This window comes from Corylus avellana, chromosome 3 (assembly GCF_965113065.1).
Source record: "Corylus avellana chromosome 3, dhCorAvel1.hap1.2, whole genome shotgun sequence".
NCBI lineage: Eukaryota > Viridiplantae > Streptophyta > Magnoliopsida > Fagales > Betulaceae > Corylus > Corylus avellana.
In genome coordinates this window covers 14053213-14068220 of record NC_142492.1, presented here as the reverse complement: position 1 = coordinate 14068220, position 15008 = coordinate 14053213, and positions in this window count along the sequence as shown.

Genomic DNA, 15008 nt, shown 5'->3' with positions numbered 1-15008 from the left:
GATCTGCCCTTAAGCCTCACTCTCGTGTGTTTTTTAGTCTAGCAATCCTTTTGATAGATAAGGCTTAGTATCTTACGAGTACTCATAAGGGTCCTCTAGAACTGCACATAACGATATGTCGTATTTCATTATAGTAGGATTTAGCAATGTCGGAAGATTCAAGAGAGCGTACAAGGTAAGTAAACACTTACGAACACTTTCTTAAAAACGTGGGATATGTCAGTTGACTGACCACGCATATGATATAAGCATGTCTACTTTTTATAACAACTTGGTAACTACTTTAATAACTAGTTGATAAGATGCATCGTATGACATGGGTACCGGTACATGCAGAATAATGGCCATGGGCTTACTATATAGACTTCATTCTATGGTCAAATGTGTGTGTGTGTGGGCTTTGGATCCAATGGTTTCGTGACCAAGGCGCAGCCATTCCCTAATGGGTGGTCACTATAGGGCGGACATCATTAGTTTTGCTCTCTGAAATTCTATATATTTTCTTGAATGCAAAGAGGCCTATTTATAGGCTTAGAAAAGTCCTAAAAGCCCTATTAAACCTAGATAATTCGAAAGTCTGTCTCCCAGTCAAAATAGAAGTCTGAAATCGGAATAGGATTAGTCCAGATTTGTGTCCTTTAATTACGGGGTGATTTTGGCATAGTAACCGTTCTAATTAGGAAAGTCCTATTTCACAACAAATTGTATTATTTTGAGCTATCTTTCCAATGCCGTTTGAATCACTTCAATTCGGTATTTGACCAGAAAGTTATGGTTAAAATACTAAGACATGTGTAGAATCTGAATTTGAATGAAATCCGAAATTTTACCCAATCTAATCTTTAATCCAATTTAACCTTTTCTTGGATTTGGTTAGACTTAACCACATCATCTAGGTCTTCTCAAAGTATGCTTTCTTCCAAACTTTGCATTTTTTCCTTTAAAGCTGTAATTTTTCTTTATTGACCTACAAAACATTAAAAACACAGAACTAACACAAAATATTAAATAATGACACAGCTAAAGGATTAACTAATGTAAATAAAGGGGTCCAAATATGCAATATTTGGCACTTATCGAACACCCCCAAACTTACATTTTGCTAGTCCCTTAGCAAAACAAAACGACAAATAAAATGAAAGCAAGAAACATAAATCCTCTTTCGTGGGAGAGACGATTGCATTTAGCATATGCAACATGTCTATCAAACCCCTAGGCATATCTAGTGGACGAGTGAAGTCTCGTGAGGGCTTAACAGGAATGATACCCACAAACATTGTGCACTATGTTGTTAACAAGAAAGAAGTTTCACATAAACCATGGTTCTTATTCATAAGCAAACTTAAAATGACAAACACCATCATCACAATCAAAAGAAAATCCAAAATCGAATCACTCATAATTGGACAATTGAGACCTCATATGTTCTGAAATGTGTAAAGTATAATTAGCATACAATCATGAAGCTCTTAGTTTAAACTCAATACAAGTTCCATAAAATTTGTAAAAATCTCTATCAAATGAAACAACCAAGGCAAGATATGCTTTTTTTTTTTTTTTTTTTTGATAGGCTCTGCAATGTCTAACTCCCTTAAACTTTCTAATTGACCCATGTAACAAGTGTTATGCCAATGACTCCTAAGCCAGGTGGCTTTAGGGCACTAAATGTAGAACATCTCTAAGGACTTATTAACTTAAGTCAAAAAGGCTACGAAGTCAGATTAGCCATATCATAAATCAACACTGAACTTCACACCTTTTGACGCGAACACTCAATGCTAAATGAGGCAAGAGGTCCGGTTACTCAGCGAAAAACTCAATATGATCTTTCTTTTCTTTTTCCTTCTCTTTTTTATTTTTTATTTTTTATTTTTTATTTTTTATTTTTTATTTTTTATTTTTTTATTTTTTATTTTTGTTTATATCTTGCAAGCCAATGGTTATTCATCAATAGGTCATCCAACAAATCTCAAAGAGAACAAACTTAAGCTCAAACATCATACCTCATAGAAAACATGCTAATGTGCTCATTAAAATTTATCTCAAAACAAGTGAAATCTCTTTTACCCAAAAATAAGTCAAGGGACTCAGACTCCTAATGACATAATAATGTGTTCAACCCTTTAAGCAATCCAATTAAATGCAAACCATAGTCACAGTTTAACTCAATCTTGACAAAAACATAGCACAATTTTATTTTTTTTTTCAAAATTTTTTAACACAAAAGACAAATAAAAATAAACAAATAAGAACAAAAATAAACAGACAAAGTGTTTTTCCATACCCCCAAACTTGAATTACACATTGCCCTCAATGTGTAGTATAGAAATACATTACTGGAGTAAAGAAATCTGAGTGTGAATAAGGCCAGGGCGTTCCCCAAACTTAAACACCAAAACACCTATCAACAAAAACTAACAGCAATATTTTTTTTTTCATAGAAACAAACATTAAAAGATTCATTGCTGTTAGAAACAAAAGCAAATAAAAATAACATGTAATGAAATGAAAAAAAAAAAAGGAAAGAAAGAATTTGTGGAGTGAAGTACAGAAAATAAACTAGAGGAAAAAACTTTACAGCGCTTTCCCCTATCATGCGGATGTCCAACCAATCTTTTCCACCATTTCTTCTTTAAAACTTCATACCCCTCTAGAAGGATGTTTTGCCATCTTATGTAGAATTTCTTACTTGAAAGGATCTTCTTAGGAAAGTGGTTCCTAGATTTGTGTGCTTGTGTGCACAAGTCCTTGAGTATCCTGACATAAGATGGCTCTTTGAGACATTCAGGCGATGAAGCTTTGGGCTCTTGATGTGTCTCAAGAGGGATAGTGATGCAGGCAGGAGCTTCAGTACTCACTTCTATGTCACTGGGCAGATTAGGATCTGTTGGGGGCTCACTATTCTCATGATGCTCAACTTTCTCAGGGTGCTCAACTTGCTCCTCTTTCTCTTCCTCCTCTTTGTTGTCCACAATTTCCTCACTCTTAAGTATGATGGTGACTTGGGCATACTCATGATAAAAAATTTCGGAATCATCCTCATCAATCATGTAGTGCCTTTCAGCCATCAGCGGACTTTGAAGCTCTTCTTTCTCTATTCTGTTGAAGTCAGCAACTAGATGATCGATCTGTCCTTCTATCTTGGTCATGGCCTGCTTAAGTTCTTGTATGTATATGCTATTAGCCATGGTGGAATTCCTCAGGTCCTGTATGGCTTGATTGGTGAAACCTTTTATTTCTTGAAGACAACTTTCTACTTTCTTTCTCTTGATTTGAGAGTTTGCATGAGTGCTTTCATCATGTCTTCCAGTGATGATTGTAGTGCAGGCTGTGGCCCTTGAGTGGTGGATTGATAAACAGGAGGTTGAGTTTGATGATCGAAGTGCATATAGTCTGGGTGGTGCACTTCATCAAATTGGTGAGCGTAATTTCCTGTAGCCTGGGCTGACCATGAGAAATTAGATTGGTTGCTCCAATCCAGGTTGTAATAACTGGAATTTGAATCAAACCCTGGACTAGAGAAACTGGTGTTCATTTGCTCATATGAAAAATTAGAAGCTTGTCCCCATGATGGACAATCACTATAATGATGATAAGGATTGGAGCAGTATGAACATGGTTCATGTGGGTAAAAATTTTGAGGGTAGTTGGTAGGAGCTGGTGTCCTATAACTAGGAGATGTATTAAAATAATTAAAATGAAAATTCAAGCAGATATCCCACATAAAACATTAACCAATTTTTTTTTAATTCATATATATATATATATATATATATATATATATATATATATGTTAAATAATAAAAAAATGACTAACACAATTAAAAAAATAAATAAAAACTAAAACTGAAAAACTCACAAAAAGGACCAAAATAAATTTTTGGCTTAAATCTCCGGAACTTCTACAATTGCTGCCTTTGCTGTGAGTGCACTCGATCGCACTTGAGTGAAGATGCGGCAGTTAACGAGTGCAGGTGTGCTTGAGCTTGCTTTTTTGGACCCGAGTGCGCTCGATCATAGCAGGGTTGCAATTGATCACACTAGCAGGGGTGTGCGGAAGGTGCTACGGTAGAACTGTAAAACAAGCCAAAACAAAACAAAAAACAATAAGAGAAATCTTTTTTTTTTTATTATTAGTAACATGAATAAAACAAAACAAATTGCAGAAAAATAAAATCCTAATTATAACTAGTAGAAGAATAAAACCAATTTAGAAATAAATTGGTTTCAAAAATTAAACAATTCCCCGACAACGGCGCCAAAAACTTGTTGTGCAAATTTATTTAACTCGCAAGTGCACGAATCGATTGTAGTTTAATGGATTGCAAGTGTGAGGTCGATCCCACAAAGAATTGTACTCTTGAAAAAGCAATTTAAATCTAAACTAATTAAATCCTAACCTAGTTCCAAAAAGGTTTTGAATTTTGATTTTTGAAATTAAAAGACAAACATAAACTAATTAAAATAAACTAAGAGATAAAAGATTAAGGTTTGGGAATTCACACTCATCGAATCATAACAACATACAAAGAACTAACACCAAATATTAAATAACGACACAGCTAAATGATTAACTAATCTAAATAAAATGGTCCAAATATGCAATATTTGGCACTTATCAAATACCCCCAAACTTACATTTTGCTAGTCCCTTAACAAAACAAAACGACTAATAAAATGAAAGCAAGAAACATAAATCCTCTTTCGTGGGAGAGACGATTGCATTTAGCATATGCAACAAGCCGTTTAAACCTCTAAGCATCCCTAGTGGACGAGTGAAGTCTCGTGAGGGTTTAACAAGAATGATACCCACAAACATTGGGAACTATGTTGTTAACAAGAAAGAAGTTTCACATAAACCATGGTTCTTATTCATGAGCAAACTTAAAAAGACAAACACCATCTTCACAATCAAAAGAAAATCCAAAATCAAATCACTCATAATTGGACAATTGAGACCTCATATGTTCTGAAGTGTGTAAAGTGTAATTAGCATACAATCATGAAGCTTTTAGTTTAAACTCAAGACAAGTTCCATAAAATTTGTAAAAATCTCTACCAAATGAAACAACCAAAGCAAGATATGCATTTTTTTTCTTTTTTTTTTCTTTTTTTTATATGCTTTGCAATGTCTAACTCCCTTAAACTTTCTAATTGACCCATGTAACAAGTGTTAAGCCAATGACTCTCAAGCCAGATGGCTTTAGGGCACTAGATGAAGAACATCCCTAAGGGCTTATTAACTTAAGTCAAAAAGGCTACGAAGTTAGATTAGCCATATCATAAATCAACACTGAACTTCACACCTTTTGACCACTCAATGCTTAATGAGGCAAGAGGTCCAGTTACTCAGCAGAAAACTCAACATGATCTTTCTTTTTTTTTCCTTCTTTTTTTTTTTCTTTTTTATTTTTTTATTTTTTTATATCTTACAAGCCTAGGTTTTTCATCAAGAGGTCATCCAACAAATCTCAAAAGGAACATGCTTAAGCTTAAAAATCATACCACATAGAAAACATGCTAATGCGCTCCTAAAAATTTATCTTAAAACAAGTGAAATCTCTTTTACCCAAAAATAAGTCAAGGGACTCAGACAAAGCGTTTTTTCCATATACTGAGACGTGTGCATAATCTGAATTTGAATCAAATCCGAAATTTTATCCAATCTGATTTTTAATCCGATTTAACCTTTTCTTGGATTTGGTTAGACTTAACCACATCATCTAGGTCTTCTCAAACTTTCTTCCAAACTTTGCATTTTTCCCTTTAAAGCTGTAGTTTTTCTTTATTGACCTATAAAACATTAAAAACACAGAACTAACACAAAATATTAAATAACGACACAGCTAAAGGATTAACTAATGTAAATAAAGGGGTCCAAATATGCAATATTTGGCACTTATCAATTAGTGGTGTGGGCCACCTAAGGTTGGACTCAATCGTGCCGCTAATGGGATGTTGATGTTTACAATTACCTACCTAAATTAATAGACAAACAATTGGATGTTTTACTTGTAAGTGCACGAGGTCAACAAAGTAGTATAGTGGGCAAATACGAGGTCATTCCCACGAGGATTGCTGAATCTTGTCTAAAATCAATTTCCAAAGTAAAATAAAACAAGAGATTGGATTTAAGTTGATAATGATAAAAAGGTAGGGCTTTGATATCCACTACTAATTATATTTAGCTAATATATCAATATGCCAATATTTTAATCAAGTTATGTCTATCTAATGTTTGTCAACCTAAGGGTATGGGTGTATACTCCTTAAGCTATAGATTTTCCTAAACAACGAGTTGGGCATGGTTGTATACTCTAACTCTTTTCTTTCCGAAAGGATTTAGCATGGTGTATACTAAGTTGTTCTTTAGGGAAGCATATATTCTGTGGAAATCGACAAACACATGAGGCCTAGGGCATGGGTGTATACTCCCGGTTCCCCACGTTGATTAACCCAAGAACCCAGTGTGGATTACTTTTGTTACTTATGTTAAACCCAGGACTCAATCATCCAAATTGATTTAACTAACTAGTTCATACCACATGCACATGTTGATCAGGCACACACATATGAGGAATTCATGAAAACATGAATTAATCAATTAAGATATCACAACAAGATCATCACAAAGGCGCCAATATTGAATATTAACTAAAAATAACTAAGGCTTCAATCTAGCCCTACTAAATCAATTAGTTACACATGAAGTTGATGTTAAACATCTTCATAAAATAAAAGAAAATAAAGGAAAAGAATAAACCCGAAACTTGAACTTGAAGAGCTCCAATTCTTCTCCTTACAAAGCACACCTATTCTAGAGGCTTAAGGGTCTATTTACAAGCCTTTAGGAATACTCTAGAACCCCTAAGAATCGTAGGGTTTGAGCCCTAGCTCGCACTAAGCTACAAAACCCTAAAGGTGCTCTTTCCACAACAGGGCTGGCGCCTGTCTTGGCCAACATGCACAGGTGCGCTCGATCGCAGCCCGTGTGCGATTGATCACAGGTCTGCAATCGATCCTCCTCATGCCGGCGCTCGATCGTGGATGCCTTGCATGTTGCCATCCTCGCCTGTAGTGTGCTTGATCGCAGCTCCCCTACGATCGATCGTTCTACTAGAGCCTTCCAAAATCCAAAATAGCTCCTTTTCAAGTCCAAAACTTTTGAAATTTTTTCTTTTTCTTCCAATGACCTACAAAATCAAAGAAAACACAATAAAGAACTAAAATGACCTAATTAACTAAAACTAAAGGATTAAAACATATAAGTTAAGGGCTAAAATTATGAATATTTTAGCACTTAACACACCCTCAAACTTACATATTGCTTTTCCCTTAGCAATGCAAAACAAAAAACAAAAATGAAAAACAGAGAACAAAAAGATATATCCATCTTTTGTTGGATGTACGATTGCATTTAGCATATGCAACAAGCCTTTTAAACCTCTAGGAATTCCTTAGAGGACGAGTGAAGTCTCGTGAGAGTTTTCCAGAAATGTTACCCACAAACATCATGCACAGTTCATGTTATCTCCAAAAATTAAGTATCACTTCAAGATTATGATTTTCATTCATAAGCAAGCTTAAAAAGATGAACTCCATCTTCACAACGGATTGGAATCTCAAAGTGCAATTACTTACAAAGGACATGCTAAATCATCACAAGTTTGAAAATTGTATGCAGTGAATTAACACAAAATTATGAGGCTTCCAAATCCTTCCAATATGTAATGTTTCCATATCTCAAAATTCATTGGAATCCGTATTAGAATGAACAACCATGGCATATTTCTTTTTCTCTTCTCTCTCTCTTTTTTTTTTTTTTTTTGGTCAGGTTATGCAATGTTTGGTTCCCTTAAGCTTTCTAATTGACCCATGTAACGAGTGTTAAGTCAATGACTCTCAAACCAGATGGTTTTAGGGCATTAGGTGTAGAGACACCCCTAAGGACCTACTAACTCGAGTAAAAAAGGCTACAAAACCAAACTAACCATGACATTGATCAAATTCAAATTTTTCACCTTTTGATGTGAACACTCAATGCTTTGAGGCAAGAGGTTTAGTTACTTAGTAAAAAGCTTATCAATGATCATATATTGGGAGTCATTGACTTTTAGTGTCTGTCTAATTCAAGATGATGTTGAGAAAATTTTCCAGATCCATCATATTGATCCATTGGAGGCCACCCTCACTCACAGTTTCACAAGGCAACACAATGAGCAAGACTATGAGGATGTTAGTAGGGACATCGTTGAAACCGTGGACTTCCTTGCGGCTTCTCCAACATCAACTCCTATTCCCAAAGTACCAAGGGGCCAGAGTAATCAGTTAGAGCTTTTAGATGAGCAAAAAAAGACCATTGAGGTAGAAAAACCTCTTGAGTATTCTTCTCATGTTATTCCAGTTCATCATTCCCTTCCAGATGAGAAATTGATTGAGAATAGTCAGTGTGATCTACCTCGAGCTGTGGACATTTGGAATCACCCTACGGTAGGAGAAATTCATTATCTTTGGTGCAAGAAAAGATTGGAGCTTCAAATTTAAACCAGAGAAGTCAAAGCAGTGTAGCTGAAGACGTTAAAATTAGTGTTGATGGGAGGCAACCCCATATCATATCCTTTTAATTTTTCTGTTTGTTTTTCTTTTCATTTTTGTTGTTTATTTTTGTTCTTTTTGTTTTCCTTTCTTATTTTAGTAGCTATTTTTTAGGGAAAAGTGTGCTTGCATTCAAGTTTGGGGGTATGCTATGAGCCATACCTATGTCCAACCAATTTTCCTATCTCCCTTGTAAGATCTTTCCTTGTTATCTATACATTGATGGCAATGTGTAATTTAAGTTTGGGGGTATGGGTGACACTTACACATACTTTGTCCCTAATTTTTTTTTGACAAATGCATGTTCATGTTTGTCATGAGGTTTTGGTTGATCTGAAAAATTGTGATTTGATTTTCATTAGTGAGTTTAAAATTTTGAACACATGATTTGATGATAGAGTTTCTAAGCTTGGTTACTTACTTTAGGCAATTGAGAATTCACCTGTTTGATTTGATTTGACATAAAGACATTAGCACATCATTTGTGAGGTATGACATGTGAGCTTGATGTGTATGTTTTCAATGCCTTGAGTAAAGCTGGGTGACTTGTTGGATGAATACTTTGGCATATAAAAGAAGAAAAAAAAAATTGATCATTGGGAGATGTTCACTAAGTAACTCGACCTCTTACCTCATTAAGCAATGAGTATTCACGTCAAAAGGTGAGAATTTTGATTTGATTCATGTCATGGCTAGTTTCATTTTGTACCCTTTTTTACTCGAGTTAGTAAGTTCTTAGGGGTGTCTTTACACCTAATACCCTAAAACTATCTGATATGGGAGTCATTGGCTTAAAGGTTCAATGGGTCAATTAAAAAGCTTAAGGGAACTAAGCATTGCAAAGCCTGACCAAAAAGAAAGAAAAGAAAGTTATGCCTTGGTTATTTATTCCAATGGGAATCCTAGTGAACTTTGAGGTATTGTGTCATTGCACATTGAAAATAATTTATAAGCCTCATAGCTATGTGTTAGTTCACTTTACACTAAATTGAACTTGTGAAGCCTTAGCTTGTCTTTTGTAAGTGATTAGACTTTGGAATTCCAATTCATTTTGAAGATGAAGTTTATCTTTTTAAGCTTGCTAATGAATGAAATTCATGGTTTTTAGTGATACTTTAATCTTTTGGATAACAAGAACTTTGCATAATGTTTGTGGGTAACATTTCTGTTAAACCCTCACGAGACTTCACTCGTCCTACTAGGGATGCCTAAGGGCTTAAAAGGCTTGTTTTCCATACGCTAAATGCAATCGTATTTCCTATGACTGTGGACGTAGAGTCGTTTTTGTTTTATGTTCTTTTTGTTTTTAATTTCCTATTGCTAAGGGACTAGCAATATGTAAGTTTAGGGGTGTGATAAATGTTAAAATATACATATTTTAGCCCCTTAATTTACATATGTTAAGCTCTTAGTTTAGTTATTATTTGATGTTTTGCTTCCATTTTTTTTTTCTATCATTTTATAGGTTTTTGAAGAAAAGGAAACGTTTCTAGAAAGTTTCGAGATTAAAGGGAAATTTGGAAAAATGTTGCAAAGAGCAAGGGATCGAGCACAAAACTTAGGCTCTAGCACATCAGTGCTCGAGCGCAGCCAGCAATAGGCACGAGGGCATCAGCGCTCGAGCGCAATGGCCAGACGATTGAGCGCAGAGTGCACTAGAGCGCACCACCTGGGATCGAGCGCACTCGTGTGTTGGAGCAACAGGATATGCGGCCAGACTCTTTTTTCAACCCAAATTAGGTTTTCAAAGTCCCACTTGAACTAGAAGTTAGACCTCCAATTTTACTAGGTTTAGTAGGACTTCTAGGTTTCTCCTAAGCCCTATAAATAGACCTCTAAACCACACAATTAGACAATCTTGTAGAGAAGAATCGGAGGCTACTTTCAGAAGCGATTTTGGGTTTTTCCTTTTCCTTTTTATTTTATTGTTAGGATGATTAGCATCCAAAGCATGTGTAGCTAAAACCTTTTGTTAGGGGCTAGATTGAAGCCCTAATCATGTCTTTTTAGGATTTCAATATTGGCGTCTTTGTGACAATCATATTTTGGTATATTTAAATTATTTATTTTCTGGTTAATTGAATTCCTCATATGAATGTGTCTGATCATCATATGCATGTGTTTCGATGTGTTATTTAAGTTAATTTCGATAACCGAGTCGTGGGCTTAATAAAGTGACAAAAGAATCTCATCACAGGTTCTTAGGGTAATCAACATGGAGAACCGAGAGTAGATACCATGCCCTAGGCTTCATGTGTTTGTCGATTTTCATAGATTTAAGCTTTCTTAAAGAACAACTTAGTAGATAATATGCTAAATCCTTTGACAAAAAAAAGAATTAGAATAGATACCATGCCTAATTCATTGCTTAGGGAGATCAATAGCTTAAGGAGTAGATACCACGCCCTTAGGTTGACAAGCATTAAATATACTGGTATGATTGGAACATTGGCATATTGTTATCTTAATTAGTCTAATTAATGGTGGATGTCAAAACCCTAATCCTTTCGTTATTCTTATTTTCTTTTTGATCTTTTATTTCGTGACAATTTTGTTATTTAATTTGGAAAATCAATTTTAAGCAAAATCCTTGTGCACTTACGAGTAAAACATACTGAGTATTCGCCTATTAATTTAGGTGGGTATTTGGCACAACATACATTACAAGAAAACAAAAAGTGTAAGTAGGGGAAAAGAAGGGATAAAGATGACGAGGAGTTTTATTTTCCTATCAATCTTTGTACTACAATAATAATTGACTCTAAAGAGAAATATATATATATATTTGTTGCTACTAATAACTTGGTCTGAATTTTTCTTGCACGAGTCAAAATCTAAAACCTATTAATGATGACCTTTCTACGGTTAGCAGTGAAAACGTTAATAAAAATAGCTTCTTCTTCTTCTTTTTTTAAATCAAATTGGGAAAGGGCTACAAGTAATCAAAATAGCGAAAATGAGTGGGCTCCCCTACAATAGATCCAAACACAGAAATTAACAGTGTAGGTAACCAAAACAAAGTAAGAAATGAGCCAAAGAATAAGCCCGGTCCTCTCCTATGGACCGCATAAAGCGGTTTTAAAAGCAAAAGGAGTACATGAAAAGTCATAAACCTCAAGAGGTTTGCAGACCCAAATTACAGATATAAGAATCCCATGAGGTCCATTATTATAAATTGAAAGAGAGAGGGGAGAGCCATTGATTTACATAAAGTTATATATATATACAGACCCTAATTACAGATATAAGAACCCCATGAGGTCCATTATTCTAAATTGAAAGAGAGAGGGGATAGCACATTGATTTACATAAAGTAATCATATATATGTGTGTGTGTTTGGAAAAGATGCAATTTAATAAAGAAAAAATTAATTAATCTAACTAAGAGAGATGATAAGTGCCAAATGTTACATATTTGAACCCCTTAATTTGCATATGTTTATTCCTTAGCACTATTATTTGTTTGATGTTGTTTTGTTTTAGTATTTTCAGGTTCTAAAGGAAAAATGCAACTAATTCCATTAATTGTGGGGCTTAAGACACTTCGAGGAGCATTGGCAGCAAATTTGGATTGAGCAATGATTTGCACTTCACGAGTCCTACTAAAAAGGCCATATATAGAGTTTTAAAACTAAGGAATTAACAAATATAAGTTAAGGGCTAAAATATGAATATTTTGGCACTTAACACCGATTCACGTTTTCAATCGATAAACACTATTCTGACTCCCTTCTTTATGATGTAGTTGAAATGGATTCTTGCCATATTATTTTGGGAAGGCCAGGGCAGTATGATGTGGACGCCCAACACAAAGGCCAAGACAACATCTACATTGTTTTCCGAGAAGGCCGAAAAATTATTTTTCAACCCTTAAAAGAAGACTTAGTGCCGGGAGCTAGTCTGCCAAACCTTCCACACTACCGAGTGAGCACTAAAGAGAATGAGATCTTGCAGGGGCAAGTAGAAGAACTTATGCGGAAGGGGCACTTGCGGGAAAGCATGAGTCCATGTGCTGTGCCAGCCTTACTGGTGCCCAAGAAGGATGGTAGCTGGCGGATGTGCGTGGATGGTCGGGCAATCAACAAGATCACGGTGAAGTATCGATTTCCTATTCCCCGAATAGGAGATATGTTTGATATGTTGTCTGGAGCCAGAATCTTCTCGAAGATTGATCTGAGGAGTGGGTATCATCAGATCCGAATCAGATCTGGAGATGAATGGAAGAATGCATTCAAAACCAAGGAAGGACTCTATGAATGTAAGGTGATGCCATTCGGACTTTCCAATGCACCCAGTACATTCATGCGGCTAATGCATCAGGTACTTAAGCCTTTAATCGGAAAATTCGTTGTTGTTTATTTTGATGATATCCTTATTTATAGCCATAAACCGGAAGAGCATCTAAGTCATGTAAAGGAAGTTCTGGAGATCCTATGTGCAAACAATTTGTACGTCAACTTGAAGAAATGCAGTTTCATGATGGACCGACTATTAGTCCTTGGATTTATAGTCAATTCAGACAGAATCCGAGTTGAAGAAGAGAATGTGAGAGCTATCTGAGAATGGCCTACTCCTGAGACAGTGGGTGAAGTCCGAAGATTTCAGGGGTTAGCAACCTTCTACCGGAGGTTTGTCTGAAACTTCAGCAGCATTGTAGCTCCTATCACCGAGTGCATGAAGAAAGGAAAATTCCATTGTGGTGAAGAAGTTGCAAGGAGTTTGAAATTATCAAAGAGAAGCTGTGCATATCACCAGTCCTAGTCTTACCCGACTTCGACAAACTGTTTGAAGTCAAATGTGAAGCATCAATTGACGGAATTGGGGTGCCATTGTCTCAAGAAGGAAAGCCGATCGAGTTTTTCAGTGAGAAACTCGGAGAAACAATGTAGAAATGGTCAACTTCTTAACAGGAACTCTATGTTGTTTTAAGAGCATTAAAGGTATGGGAGCACTACCTTATTCAACGTGAGTTCATCCTCTACACCGACCATCAAGCCCTAAAGTTCATCAACAGTCAAAGAAACCTGAACCAGATGCATGCCCGATGGGTGTCTTACATTCAACGGTTCAGTTTCTCACTAAAACACGAGTCAGGCAAGCTGAACCGAGTAGCTGATGCTCTAAGCCACCAAGCTACCCTGTTAATGACTTTGCAAGCAGACATAACCAGATTTGAATGTCTCAAGGAGCTGTTTGAGACAGATGAAGATTTCGTAGAAATCTAGAAGTGTTGTACTACTAGGACACCTGTGCCCGAGATGCATATCCAAGAGGGATATCTTTTCCGAGGTAACCGATTCTGTATTCCAAAGAGTTTGCTCAGAGAGCAGGTTATCCGAGAGTTGCACGGTGGAGGATTAGGAGGACATCTCAAACGAGACAAAACCATAAGTTTGGTTGAGGACCAGTACTATTGGCCATAATTGAGGAAAGATGTCGGTAATATAGTGCAACAGTGCCCGATATGCCAAGTGTTCAAGGGGTAGACTCAACTCACGAGCATGTACATGCCATTGCCAATACTGGAAGCACCTTGGGAGGATGTGTCTATGGATTTTGTTTTGGGACTCCCGAGAATTCAAAGAGGAGCCAACTCTATCATGGTAATTGTGGATAGATTTTCCAAAATGGCTCACTTTGTTGCTTGCATGAAAACGTCCGACGCTGTCCAGGTAGCCAACCTCTTCTTCCGAGAAGTAGCCAGATTACACGGGGTGCCAAGGTCAATCACTTCTGACCGAGACACCAAATTTCTTTCCTATTGTTGGAGAACTCTATGGAGGCGGTTCTACACAACCTTGAATTTTAGTAGCACTAGCCATCCACAGACAAACAGACAAACCGAGGTTGTGAACCGAACGTTGGGCAACTTACTTAGCTGTATCACCGGAGATAAACCGAAGCAATGGGACCTGGCTTTAGCTCCGACCGAGTTTGCTTACAATAATATGGTAAACAGGTTAACCGGGAAGGCACCGTTCGAGGTTGTATTTGGAAGAACTCCGACACTTGCATTAGCCCTTGCAAATCTACCCAAGCTACCAGGAGCTACTATAGCAGCTTGACACCTGGCAAAACATGCGAAGTCCACCCATGAGGAAGTTCGTCAACACCTCGAGAAGACTTATGCCAAGTACAAAGAAGCAGCAGATAAGGGGTGAAGATCGAAAGTCTTTTGAGAAGGAGATTTAGTAATGGTTTATTTGCGCAAGGGTCGTCTACCAACCGGGACTTCCAGAAAGATAAGGAACAAAAATTATGGACCTTACGAAATTATTAAAAAGATTAATGATAATGCCTATGTTGTTGATCTTCCAGAGAACCTAGCCATTTCCCCAACATTCAATGTGGTGGACATATTTGAATATTTTCCGCTGGAGGATTCTAACTCAAGGACGAGTTATTTTCAAGAA